The 12561-nt window shown below is 42.7% G+C and overlaps 1 protein-coding gene across 4 annotated transcripts in view; it reads right to left on the bottom strand.

Moving 5' to 3' along the window:
* PACSIN2 (protein kinase C and casein kinase substrate in neurons 2) overlaps positions 1-7127 on the bottom strand; it is a 67290-nt gene extending 60163 nt beyond the window's left edge. For 3 of the 4 annotated variants that reach the window (XM_070755300.1, XM_070755301.1, XM_070755303.1), the window contains exon 1: positions 6913-7124. The gene's annotated coding sequence lies outside the window, so the exon portion shown is untranslated. Of the gene's footprint in view, positions 1-6912 lie in introns of all 4 variants that reach the window. The other variant, XM_070755302.1, reaches the window with a different exon arrangement.
* Positions 7128-12561: the final 5434 nt, after the last annotated feature.

Raw genomic sequence — 12561 nt, 5'->3', positions numbered from 1 at the left:
GTCTTATATTAATTTTTGCTCCAAAAGTTGTGCTACATCTTATTTTCGGGGGGTGCCTTATATTTCTCAAATTCACAGGCAGAAAAGCTGACACCCCCAAAGAAGGTGTACTGTACAGTACACTGATTACGGTACGGTACCCTTCAGTAGGGCACCCACACACACAAACAACGGCACTTATATGGTACAACAGTATACTCCCGCTATTGCAGCTTCCGGCCACCAGAGGAACTACAGTCTACGCACTATAGTGGAGACTGTAATGGCGGTGAGACAGCAGCAGACTGTGTCTGCTGTACTGGATGGTACAAAGCGATGGAAGAGGCCGGCAGCGGATGCCACATTATTACGGTACTGCTATGAACAGCTTTGAATGGTACCGTATGTTTTTCCACCGTACCGTATGTAAACTTGACTACGCCTTATTTTCGGGGGGTGCCTTATATTAGCAAATTCTGCAAAACCTCTGACATGCCTTACTTTCGGGGTACGTCTGATTTTTGGGAAAACAGGGTACCTACAAACTTACAAACTTTTCTAGATAAGAACTGGGTGTTCAAGATTTTTTTGCCTCTTCTCAAGAACTATTTTCCACTTACAAACCCGACCCTCCAAAATTGTAACAGAAAAAGGCAGGGAGAAGCCTCCATGGAGCCTCTCTAGGAATCTAGGACCGCCTTCTGCCACATGAATCCCAGCGACCGGTTAGGTCCCACAGAGTTGGCGTTCTCCGAGTCCTGTCGACTAAACAATGTCATCTGTCGGGATCCAGGGGAAGAGCCTTCTCTGTGGCGGCCCCGACCCTCAGGAACCAGCTCCCCCCCCGGAGATTAGGATTGCCCCCACCCTCCTTGCCTTTCGCAAACTTCTTAAAACCCACCTCTGCCGTCAGGCATGGGGGAATTGAGACTTCTCCCCTAGGCTTATATAGTTTATGTATGGTATGTATGATATGCTTGTGTTGTAGGTTTTTTAAAATAATGGGTTTTTTAGATATTTTTTAAATATTAGATTTGTTTATTGTATACTGTTTTATTATTGTTGTGAGCTGCCCCGAGTCTCTATCTAATAGATAGATAGATAGATAGATAGATAGATAGATAGATAGATAGATAGATAGATAGATAGATAGATAGATAGATAGACAGATAAACAAACAAATAAACAATAAATCTCCTGAGAGGAAACAGGGCAGGAAAAGGCGGGGAGAAGCCTCTGTGGGGCCTCTCTAGGAATCTCCTGGGAGGAAACAGGGCCTCCACCCTCTTTGTGGTTTCACCAAATGCATACATTATTTGCTTTTACATTGATTCCTATGGGAAAAATTGCTGCATCTTACAAATTTTTCTACTTAAGAACCTGGTCCCGGAACGAATTGTAAGTAGAGGGACCACTGTGTATAAAATCAATCGATCTCTTTATATGAAGGGGAAAAAACCTCCACAACCACACTTCCTTGGCACCAGCATTTGTATTTAATGCTCAACCGTTCAAGCATTTTTTTGTGCAGATTCATCTTGTACAACAACAGTGACTTTTGGAGGATTAGCAGACCATCCTCTCAATAATTCATGCCTTGGCCATCCATCTCTTATTTGGACTAATGCAATGGCCTTTAAATAGACTGCCCTTAAATACAGCATTATCTAGTCCGCAATGAAGCCATGCAAATGTTACACTGATGCTCTTCAATATATTTATTAGATGGCTCTACCTTGTTAATTAGTTACCAGCCGGTTTCTGGGAGCAAAGCGGGTCCGACTTTCAAATAAATCAATAAATAAATAAATAATGAGTTTAAGTGACACCTTAATTTATTTGGCTTCATGCTGTCCCCTGCCAACATTTTTAGACACAGTAAACCTACTGGTCTTTCCTCGCCTCCCACCGGAGTCATAGTAAAGCCAAGTGCCACATACACTTCATCATATTTCCTCATCTTAGCTTTTGGGAGACTTACGTTTGTCTCATTATCTCCGTCTCTCTCCTCCTTTCTTTTCATCCCTGTTAAATATTTTTCCATGGTGTCTCTTAAGGTTTGTTCTATGCATTTCATATCTCCTGCTCTGTGGTGTGTGCTATTGTTCGGTGCAAAAAACCTCTACTCCCTGTAGCAAAAAAAAAAAAGCACATTCCCAGGGATCATGCACCCCTCCTGGCATCCCCCACGGGGCCCGTCCCCACTATTTGAGAAGCATTGGCTTAGGGGCATGCCTTACCTATTGTTCAACCTGTTCTCTGGTATTCCCTCTGGTCCATTTCTCTCTGACCCAGCTGACCTTCCAGAAAACTACAAAAGCCTGGTTATTGCAAGAGGCCCAGGCAATCATGATTTGTAATATGAATATGTTCTTTTCAATTTCTGCATTCCTTACCGTAATGCTATTATATTACCGTACTTAATCCTCTATGGTTTCCTACCTTGCTTCTGATTAGACAGCTTTTACACAAAAGTCAACATTTATTTCTCTAGCTGAGGGGAGCCCACAGTAGAGCCTCACACACTGAAAAGGGGCAAAACAACGACATTGTTTAGTTGACGGGACCCGGAGAAGGCCCACTCTGTGGGACCTAATCGGTCGCTGGGATTCGTGCAGCAGAAGGCAGTCTCGGAGATATTCTGGTCCGATGCCATGAAGGGCTTTATAGGTCATAACCAACACTTCGAATTGTGACCGGAAATTGATGGGCAACCAAGGCAGACTTCTGACCATCAGTAATTTAGGAAAAAGCTGGTACACTGAATTGTAGTCAAAACAGCACAAAAGCCCATGCAAGATTCTATGCAAGAGAGAGAGTTATTTTGCAATAATACCCATACTTCCAAAAATGTATGAGGAGGTATACGGTTCACGTGTCAGACTTAAATATAACATAATTTAATCAATTTTGTTTTAGGAGATTGAGAAGAGATTCAACTGTCACGTTTTTAAATAAAGCAGCAGGTAAATAAACAATGCCTTAAATTAGATCATTGTGCTCAATTTCACCTTCAGAATTGACTGTTGGCAGAAGCATCATTGGGGGGGGGGGAGAGGAGAACAGAAACTGGATTTAAAGAGAATTTCAAAACCACATAACTGATTATTTCACAACAGTCATATTTCTATTTCCAATTTGAGCCATTTGCTGCTGTTCAAGCAGGCTCTTCAATTTATCAGGATTAAGCCTTTGCTTATTCATTCATATTTAGTCCTTCATTTAACATTTCATAGCATATGTTGGAATTTATAATCTACAATTCGGTCTAGATATAAAAAGCAATGAAAGACCACTGAACTTTCAAGATTTCAAACTGCTATTGAACAAGAGTTTGGAAAAAAAACAAACCAAACCTCAATATCACTACCTATAGATAGCATTGCAAGACGTTGTCTCCACATTTTACATTAGTCAAATCTCCCAGGTGGAGCCCAGATGGAGCATGAATTATAGAGCATTCAATAGAAATACCATTCCCTTTAACCATTCTTAGTAACCCTAACAAGCATTGGGAGACAGATAGTCCCGGTGTTAATATAAAACGAACAATTACGGTCAGCAAAATCAAGATAGCTTACTCCTCTTCATGTCTATTCTTTTACCTTATTTGCCATACCTTGAATAATATCGTACATTTTCCTTTTCTTTTCCATGGTTTGGCTCTCATAAAAACAAGGGTGTTTTTCCACCAAATGACTAAACATTACTTCGTATCCTAAACCTAGAGGATTTATTTTGGATCTAGGAATAGCTCCAAAATGGATCTTTGTTTCTTCTAAGATTGTCAATGTGCCTCATTGCAGATACAGTGATACCTTGTCTTACAAACTTAATTGGTTCCGGGACGAGGTTCTTAAGGTGAAAAGTTTGTAAGACAAAACAATGTTTCCCATAGGAATCAATGGAAAAGCGATTAATGCGTGCATTAATCCTTTTGCCAGCCGAAGCACCTGTTCTTGCACTGCTGGGATTCCCCTGAGGCTCCCCTCCATAGGAAACCCCACCTCTGGACCTCTGTGTTTTTGCAATGCTGCGATTTTACTGAGGCTCCCTTCGCTGGGAAACCCCACCTCTGGACTTCCGTTGCCAGCGAAGTGCCCGTTTTTGCGCTGCTGGGATTCCCTTACAGCATCACAAAAACACGGAAGTCCGGAGGTGGGGTTTCCCATGGAGGGGAGCCTCAGGGAAATCCCAGCAGCGCAAAAATGGGTGCTTCGTTGGCAACGGAAGTCCGGAGGTGGGGCATCCCAGCGGCGGCGGCTTGGGTTTGTAAGGTGAAAATAGTTTGTAAGAAGAGGCAAAAAAATCTTAAACCCCGGGTTTGTATCTCGAAAAGTTTGTATGACGAGGCGTTTGTAAGATGAGGTATCACTGTATATAATTACTGCTATAATTATCTCCACATCTACAACTTTGGCTGACAAACTATTTTTTCACCCCATTCAATCATTCCAATTTGCAGACTGCCTGGACAAGACTTCAATTTTCTTGAAAAGGTTCTTCAGTTTTGCCATTTTCTAGGGTTGAGACAAAGTGACTGGTTCAAGGACACCCAGGTGGCTTTGTGCCTAAACCTAAAACTCACAAGTCTCCTTGTTTCTACCACGGTGCTTTCATAATTAAAAGCCAAATCCAATACAAGGTTTACAAAGGACAAAGTGAAAGATAGGCTAACTAAGGTACTTATTCATTAACTAAATGCCAATCCAGATTCAGTGTTAGCTCATTATTCTAATGTTGTTCTAACATTCAAACTATTGAATTATATTCTAACCTACAAGCTGTATGCATGCAGCCTCTAGTTTGCTAACAGTTGGTGGGTCATAGGAACTCATATACTGTACAGTAATTTTATAATTCGATGAGCCATAGTTAAGGTAACCAGAGATGAGAGTAAAGAACCAGCAGTGAGCAAGTGCTTCAATTTTAAAGCAACCTTCACACTAAAAGGTAGGGAATTTGTCCAATACATTCCAGGTAAAAAGGAAAATGTTATGAAATCAATGAATACAAATTTGTAATTCTTTCTAACCAAGCTAGATTACAGGGGGTCCTCAATTTATGATCATAATTGAGCCCAAAATTTATGTTGCTAAGTGAGAAATTTGTTAAGTCAGTTTTGCCCTGTATTATGACTTTGCCTGCCACATTTGTTAGGTGATTCTTAAATTAGTAACACATTTTTGTTAAATGAATCAGGTTTCCCCACTGATTTTGCTTGTGGGAAGATTGCTAAAGGGGATCATATGATCCCGGGACATTGAAATGGTCATAAATGTGAGCTGTCAGGTCAGTTGTCAGGAATCCAAATGTAAATCACATGATCATGGGGGAATGCTGCAAACGGTCATAAGTGTGAAAAATGGTCATGTGTCAGGTTTTTTTCCAGTGCTGTTATAACATTGAAGGGTCCACTAAATGAACTGCTGTAAGTTTGTTTATTTATTAATTGAATTTGTATGTCGCCCACTCCCGAAGGACTCTGTACTTGAGGACTAGTTGAGGACAATCTGTGCTGCCCATCTTTATTATTATGTTCTCATTAATTTTTACGGAGACTTTTCCATTTGTCTCTGATGCCAGAAGACTCCTGGGGTTTAAGGTTTCTCATTTTCATTCCTTTATTACCACCAGATCTTCTCCTGAGCACTGAAGGAGTTTTCTCTCTCATTTTAAATTTAATTTAATTAATTTGACTTCTATGTCGCTTTTAAACCCCTCTGTGAGAAACGAGTCTTGACACAAAGTCATCCAGGCAATTTTACACGGCTGAAGGTGCAGCCCTACACACAACCTCAACCCGTCCCACAAACGGAGGGATGGGAGCAGTGAAGGGCTGCAAAAAATTTTACTACCACACTGTGGCCGTGGCTTATCGTGTGGGTGTGGCTTGATGGTCACGTGACCGGATAGGAGTGGCTTGCTAGTCATGTGACCAAGTAGGAGTGACTTCACATTTATGTCACGGGGTGGCTTAAAGGTCATGTGCTTGGACACTTCTTTTCAGGATTAAGTCACATTATTTGAATAACCACAGAAAGGACAAATGATAGACAGCATTAATTTGTTGAGGAGCACAGTAACATTTTAAGGTTTTGTACTGAACCCATAAGGTTCAGTAATGATAACAGATTAGACAAGTAGCTCAATTTTCTTTCATTGCTATAAAAGTTCAGTTCTAGATAACGATGAAAACAATTAAAGCGTTTATGGGTAAAAACATACTATTTATACTATGACTATACTATGACATTATTATTCATGCTATGACAATCATTAAGTGTTGTACCACATGATTCTTGATAAATCTATATTTTCTTTTATGTACACTGAGAGCCTATGCACCAAGGCAAATTCCTTGTGTGTCCAATCACATTTGGCCAGAAAGAATTCTATTCTATTTCATTATTTCCTATTTTAAAAGTAATTAAGGATCATACTAAGATACTAGAGAAGGAAAGACAATAAAAAAACTATTAAGTATTCAATAAATATTGCATGAACTTACTACCCTCACTGCGCCCCCTCCCCGTGGTAACAGCAGCCCATCACTGGATGGGGGTCACCCACCACTCCCACTCCTCCCGGCTTCGGGATTCCGTCCGCCGAGGCGAGCTGGATCCTCGATCCGCCCTCCCCAGCCTTGGGCGAGGCTCATTGGCCGATGACCTTGAACCAATCGACTTCTTCCTTCGACTTTACTCGGAGGGCAGTAAGTAACTCCTTCACTGGAGAAGGGGGGGAGGAGACCACAAGGTGATCACAGGAGGATCGAGAGTGGGAAGGGTTCCACTTTCATCCCTTTCGGGTGACCGGGCTGTCTCCACCCTCCCAGATCTCTTGGGATCCATCCCACTACCCATCTTCCCTACAGGCTGAATGGGGAAAACTATCAACAAGGAACCCGATCTCGCTTTTTCCCCCGCTTACTTCACTGGGATCCTCCAGGATCTGGAACTTGGTCCGCCGGCTCCGAGCGGCGAAAGGGGAGGGTCCGCCTCAGCGCTTCGCCTCCACGGCGGCTTCCCCGGGGCAGCTCGAATGGCCGAAGCAACTCCGATCCCCACACACACCCCTCCCGCCGCCCCAGCCAGCCGGAGAAGGCAAAAGAACTCCTTTCACGGCCTCCGCCGTTCCCTTCCGGCTTTTCATTGGCTGCTTCGAGAAGCGCCCCCTCCTGATTGGATAGACGCAAAGAAGAAAAATCCCTGCAGGATATCCGCATCCGCCCCGCTTCAGCCGCTTCCTTGGTTGGTTTTTTTTTTTTAAACGAGGGGACCAATCCCGTCGTTTTTCCTCGCCACCAATCGGCTTCAAAGGAGGAGAAAACTAAGGCGCATGCGTGCGTCGAATCTGGAACTCGGGCTGACTGCTTTCAACTTGGTCGGATGGGAATCCTTCTAATAAAGGTTCTGGGTGCTGTCTGAACTGGGTGATTGACTGGTTACACGCGTTTGGTTACCCGGCTAGGTAACCAAAAGCCTGCAAGCAAACTTTGGTTACCCGGCTAGGTAACCAAAAGCCTGCAAGCAGGACCAAGGATTCCATACACTGACCTTGATCTATACCAGGGGTCTCCAACCTTGGTGACTTTTAAGCCGGGCGGACTTCAACTCCCAGAATTCCCCAGCCAGCAAAACTGGCTAGGGAATTCTGGGAGTTGAAGTCCGCCCGGCTTAAAGTCGCCAGGTTTGGAGACCCCTGATCTATGATTTTCTTCTATTGGATCCTTCTTCTAAGCTTTTAAACGAACCCATCTTCTCTGTTTAGCCAATGAGAGTCGTGATTATGGTTCCAACTGATAGGGGATGTTGTTTCTAGGTCTTTTTCTTCTCCCCAAGAGATCGTGCAACTTTGGGATCCCAGATGTTGAAGCAGCAGCATCCAGTATGGTTGTGACTTGAGTTTTTTTATTCTCCTCCACCCTTAACTTCCATTCAGGTAGGGAGGATAGCCAATAGTGATAAATCATTATTACCTCATGATTCTTGACAAATGTTTGAATGGGGGGACGATTGATTTTTATATTGGGATTTGTTCATATCCTTTTAATGTTTTTACTGTAATGTATTATTTTTTATCTTTGCTTATATTTTCTCTTTAAGCTGCCCTGAGTTTGCAAGGAGAAGAGCGGCCTATAATTAATAAATAATAAAATGTATCTTTTCTTTTATGTAGACTGAGAGCATATGCCCCAAAGACAAATTCCTTGTGTGTCCAATCATACTTGGCCAATAAAGTATTCTATTCTATTCTATTATATCATCCTCAACATTGTCAAACTATACTGCTCAAAAAAATAAAGGGAACACTCAAATAACACATCCTAGATGTGAATAAATGAAATATTCTCATTGAATACTTTGTTCTGTACAAAGTTGAATGTGCACAACAGCATGCGGAATTGATTGTCAATCAGTGTTGCTTCCTAAGTGGACAGTTTGATTTCACAGTAGTTTGATTTACTTGGAGTTATATTGGGTTGTTTAAGTGTTCCCTTTATTTTTTTTTTAGCAGTGTATTTACTAAGTCTGCACTACTATTCCTACTAGTTTTTTCTCATCATTCCTGTCACCCATTTCCTCCCACTTCTGGTTGTATGACCGTAACTTGCTGCTTGTATTCTTAAGATTTTTATTAATATTTATTGTTTCCTCATTGCTTATTTGACCTCTATGACAATCATTAATAGAATAGAATAGAATTTTATTGGCCAAGTGTTATTGGACACACAAGGAATTTGTCTTGGTGCATATGCTCTCAGTGTACATAAAATAAAATATACATTTGTTAAGAATCATGTGGTACTACACTTAATGATTGTCATAGGGGTCAAATAAGCAATGAAGAAGCAATATTAATAAAAATCTTAGGATATAAGCAACAAGTTACAGTCATACAGTCAACATGGGAGGAAATGGGTGATAGGAATGATGAAAAAAACTAGTAGTAATAGTAGTGCAGACTTAGTAAATAGTTTGACAGTGTTGAGGGAGTTATTTGTTTAGCAGAGTGATGGCATTTGGGAAGAAACTGTCCTTGTGTCTAGTTGTCTTGGTGTGCAGTACTGTGTTGCAACGTTTTGAGTGTTGTACCTCATGATTCTTGACAAATTTATCTTTTTCTTTTATGTTCACTGAAAGCATATGCATCAAAGACAAATTCCTAGTGTGTCAAACCACACTTGGCCAATGAAGAATTCTATTCTATTGTAAATCAGCTCAGAAGAAATCAGGCTAGTCTCAATAACAACAGCCGGGCAATCAAATAGTCTGAAATCAGACCATGACTCAGAAGTATCCGAACAAACAACATTCATAGTCAATTGCATCACACAAAAAGGTATTTAAAGACTTGTGTTTTGACAGACGAACACAATGCAAAGCACATTGACAACGTCTCCTCGAATGATGGCAAAATGTTTGCAACCAAATTGCCAAGCTCAGAGCTCGAACCAACAGCCCCAACAATACATAGATTCAAACCTCAGCTGCTGGGAGCAGCAGACTTTACTGAGGCTCAGGAGTTAAGTAGGACCAGTCCTGATTAGATAAGAGGCGTTCAGGAATTTCCCCAACCCCAAAAACTTTAACCTTAGACTGTCTACACTCGACCTCACCCCATTCCTAAGAGGTCTGTAAGCGGCATCCATAAGCGCACCATTGTTCCCACCATTCCTGTCTTACATGGCATTGGACCAGAGTACCTCCGGAACCGCCTGCTACCGCACGAATTCCAGCGGCCGATAAGATCCCACAGAGTTGGCCTTCTCCGGGTCCCGTCGACTAAACAATGTCGTCTGGCGGGCTCCAGGGGAAGAGCCTTCTCTGTGGCGGCCCCGTCCCTCTGGAATCAACTCCCCCCGGAGATTAGAACTGCCCCCACCCTCCTTGCCTTTCGTAAACTACTTAAGACCCACCTATACCGCCAGGCATGGGCGATTTGAGACATCTTCCCCCAGGCTCATTATTATTTATGTTTGGTATGTATGTGCTGTTTGGTTTTAATTATGATAGGGTTTTTAGTTATTTTTAATATTAGATTTGTGCCATTGTAATATTGTTTTTATCGTTGTTGTGAGCCGCCCCGAGTCTTCGGAGAGGGGCGGCATACAAATCTAATAAATTGAATTGAATTGAATTGAATACTGTCCTGTTGTCCAAATTTACCTGTACCTTGTTTATGTATATATCAATACCTGCTATCTTGTTCATGTTTTGACAAAATAAACCAATACAATAAATAAATTTCAGGGCTAGAATCTGAGAAAATGAAAAGAAAAATACGGAAAGAAGGCCAATGTAAGCCAGTCTCATCTTGTGGCTAAACAATTGGTATGAACAGGTGCCACACTTTAAGGCCTGTAGGCTCTAACATCTCAATGTTTGGAACATCAAAGCCATTCCAGAAAGCTCCAGAAAAGCCAGGTGAGCACATTTCTGGATAAAATGAATCATTCTGCCCAGCCTTACATTTCAGGAGGCACTCCCATCCAGAAAGCAAGAAAAAAAAGCTGGTATGGTACAGATAATCTCTAACCAATTGCACTTTCCTAAATTTTATTAACAGTCACGCAATATTTGGTTACCCAGAGTGGACTACTGAAACACACTGTACATGGGGACCATTAAAGAACATCCATAATCTCTTGTTCAATAGCTATTTGTTTAAAGTCAGCTCTCTTAAAGTCTAAAACACTAGTCTGACTACCCTGTTTCCCCGAAAATAAGACGTACCCCGAAAGTAAGGCATGTCAGAGGTTTTGCAGAATTTCCTAATATAAGGCACCCCCTGAAAATAAGGCGTAGTCAAGTTTACATACGGTACGGTGGAAAAACATACGGTACCATTCAAAGCTGTTCATAGCAGTACGGTAATAATGTGGCGTCCCCTGCTGGCCCCTTCCATCGCTTTGTACTGTCCAGTACAGCAGACAGTCTGCTGCAGTCTCACCGCCATTACAGTCTCCACTACAGTGCGTAGACTGTAGTTCCTCTGGTGGCCGGAAGCTGCAATAGCGGGAGTATACTGTTGCACCATATAAGTGCCGTCGTTTGTGTGTGTGGGTGCCATACTGACAGGTACCGTACCGTAATCAGTGTACCGTACGGTACACTTTCTTTGGGGGTGTCAGCTTTTCTGCCTGTGAATTTGTCTTATTTGAGAAATATAAGGCACCCCCCGAAAATAAGACGTAGCACAACCTTTGGAGCAAAAATTAATATAAGACAGTGCCTTATTTTGGGGGAAACACGGTAGTCTATGGTTGTATTATGGTGAATTCAAGTGTGACATAGTCCCTTTTCCCCAAAGTTCCTGTAATTTCTCCCTCAACCATTTCATCCCTATCAATAAGTCCAGTATAACTGTCCCTCTTGTTCCCTCCTCTATTTTTTGTATAACAAAATTGTCAACCGTGTCAGGAATTTGCAGGATCCAGTCTGGGTCAGCCCATCCTCAGGGAATTCAAATTCCATGATGATGGCTTCCAGCACAAGTTCTAAAGCTTGGAAGACTAAATTTTGGGTCCTGGTGAGTGACCCAGATTAGATGCTGCAACATGTACAGTATATAGAATACAATTCTTTATTGGCCAATTGTGATTGCACACACAAGGGATTTGTCTTTGGTTCATATGCTCTCAGTGTACGCAAAAGAAAAAGAAGCATTTTTTTAAAAAATCATGAGGTGCAACACTTAATGATTGTCATAGGGGTCAAATAAGCAATGAGGAAACTACTAATAAAAAAATCTTAAGGATACAAGCAACACGTTATAGTCATACAGTTGCAAGTTGGAGGAAATGGGTGATAGGAACGATGAGAAAAAAATAGTAGTAATAGTAGTGCAGACTTAGTAAATAGTTTGAAGGTGTTGAGGGAATTATTTGTTTAGCAGAGTGATGGCATTTGGGAAGAAACTGTCCTTGTGTCTAGTTGTCTTGGTGTGCAGGCCTCTGTAGCAACGTTTTGAGGGTAGGAGTTGAAACAGTTTATGTCCAGGATGCGAGGGGTCAGTAAATATTTTCACTGCCCTCTTTTTGACTCGTGCAGTACAGTGATCCCTCGAGTTTCGCGTCCTCGAGCATCGCGAAAGGGCTATATCGCGAGTTTTCAACCCGGAAGTAAACAACACCATCTGCGCATGCGTGCCCTTTTTTTCTATGGCCACGCATGCGTAGATGGTGGAGTTTCCCCAGCTGGGAAGCAATAAGAGCAACGGGGTGGGCGGGGGAAGGCCGGGCGGCGCGCGCGCGGGGGCCGCTTCCCAGCTGGGAAGCAATAAGAGCAACGGGGTGGGCGGGGGAAGGCCGGGCGGCGCGCGTGCGGGGGCCGCTTCCCAGCTGGGAAGCAATAAGAGCAACGGGGTGGGCGGGCGAAGGCCGGGCGGCGCGCGCGCGGACAAGCGGCAGCAGCGAGGCGGCGGGGAAACCCCAATCTTCGGCTCCTCGCTGCTGCGGTGGAAGTAAAAACACCATCTGCGCATGCGCAGATGGTGTTTTTACTTCCGCACCGCTACTTCGTGAAAAATCGATCGTCGCGTGGGGTCCTGGAACGGAACCCTCGCGATGATCGAGGG

Source organism: Erythrolamprus reginae, chromosome 6, assembly GCF_031021105.1.
Source record: "Erythrolamprus reginae isolate rEryReg1 chromosome 6, rEryReg1.hap1, whole genome shotgun sequence".
Lineage (NCBI taxonomy): Eukaryota > Metazoa > Chordata > Lepidosauria > Squamata > Dipsadidae > Erythrolamprus > Erythrolamprus reginae.
Note: the sequence above shows the minus strand (reverse complement) of the source record. Positions and strands in the feature narration are given on the sequence as shown.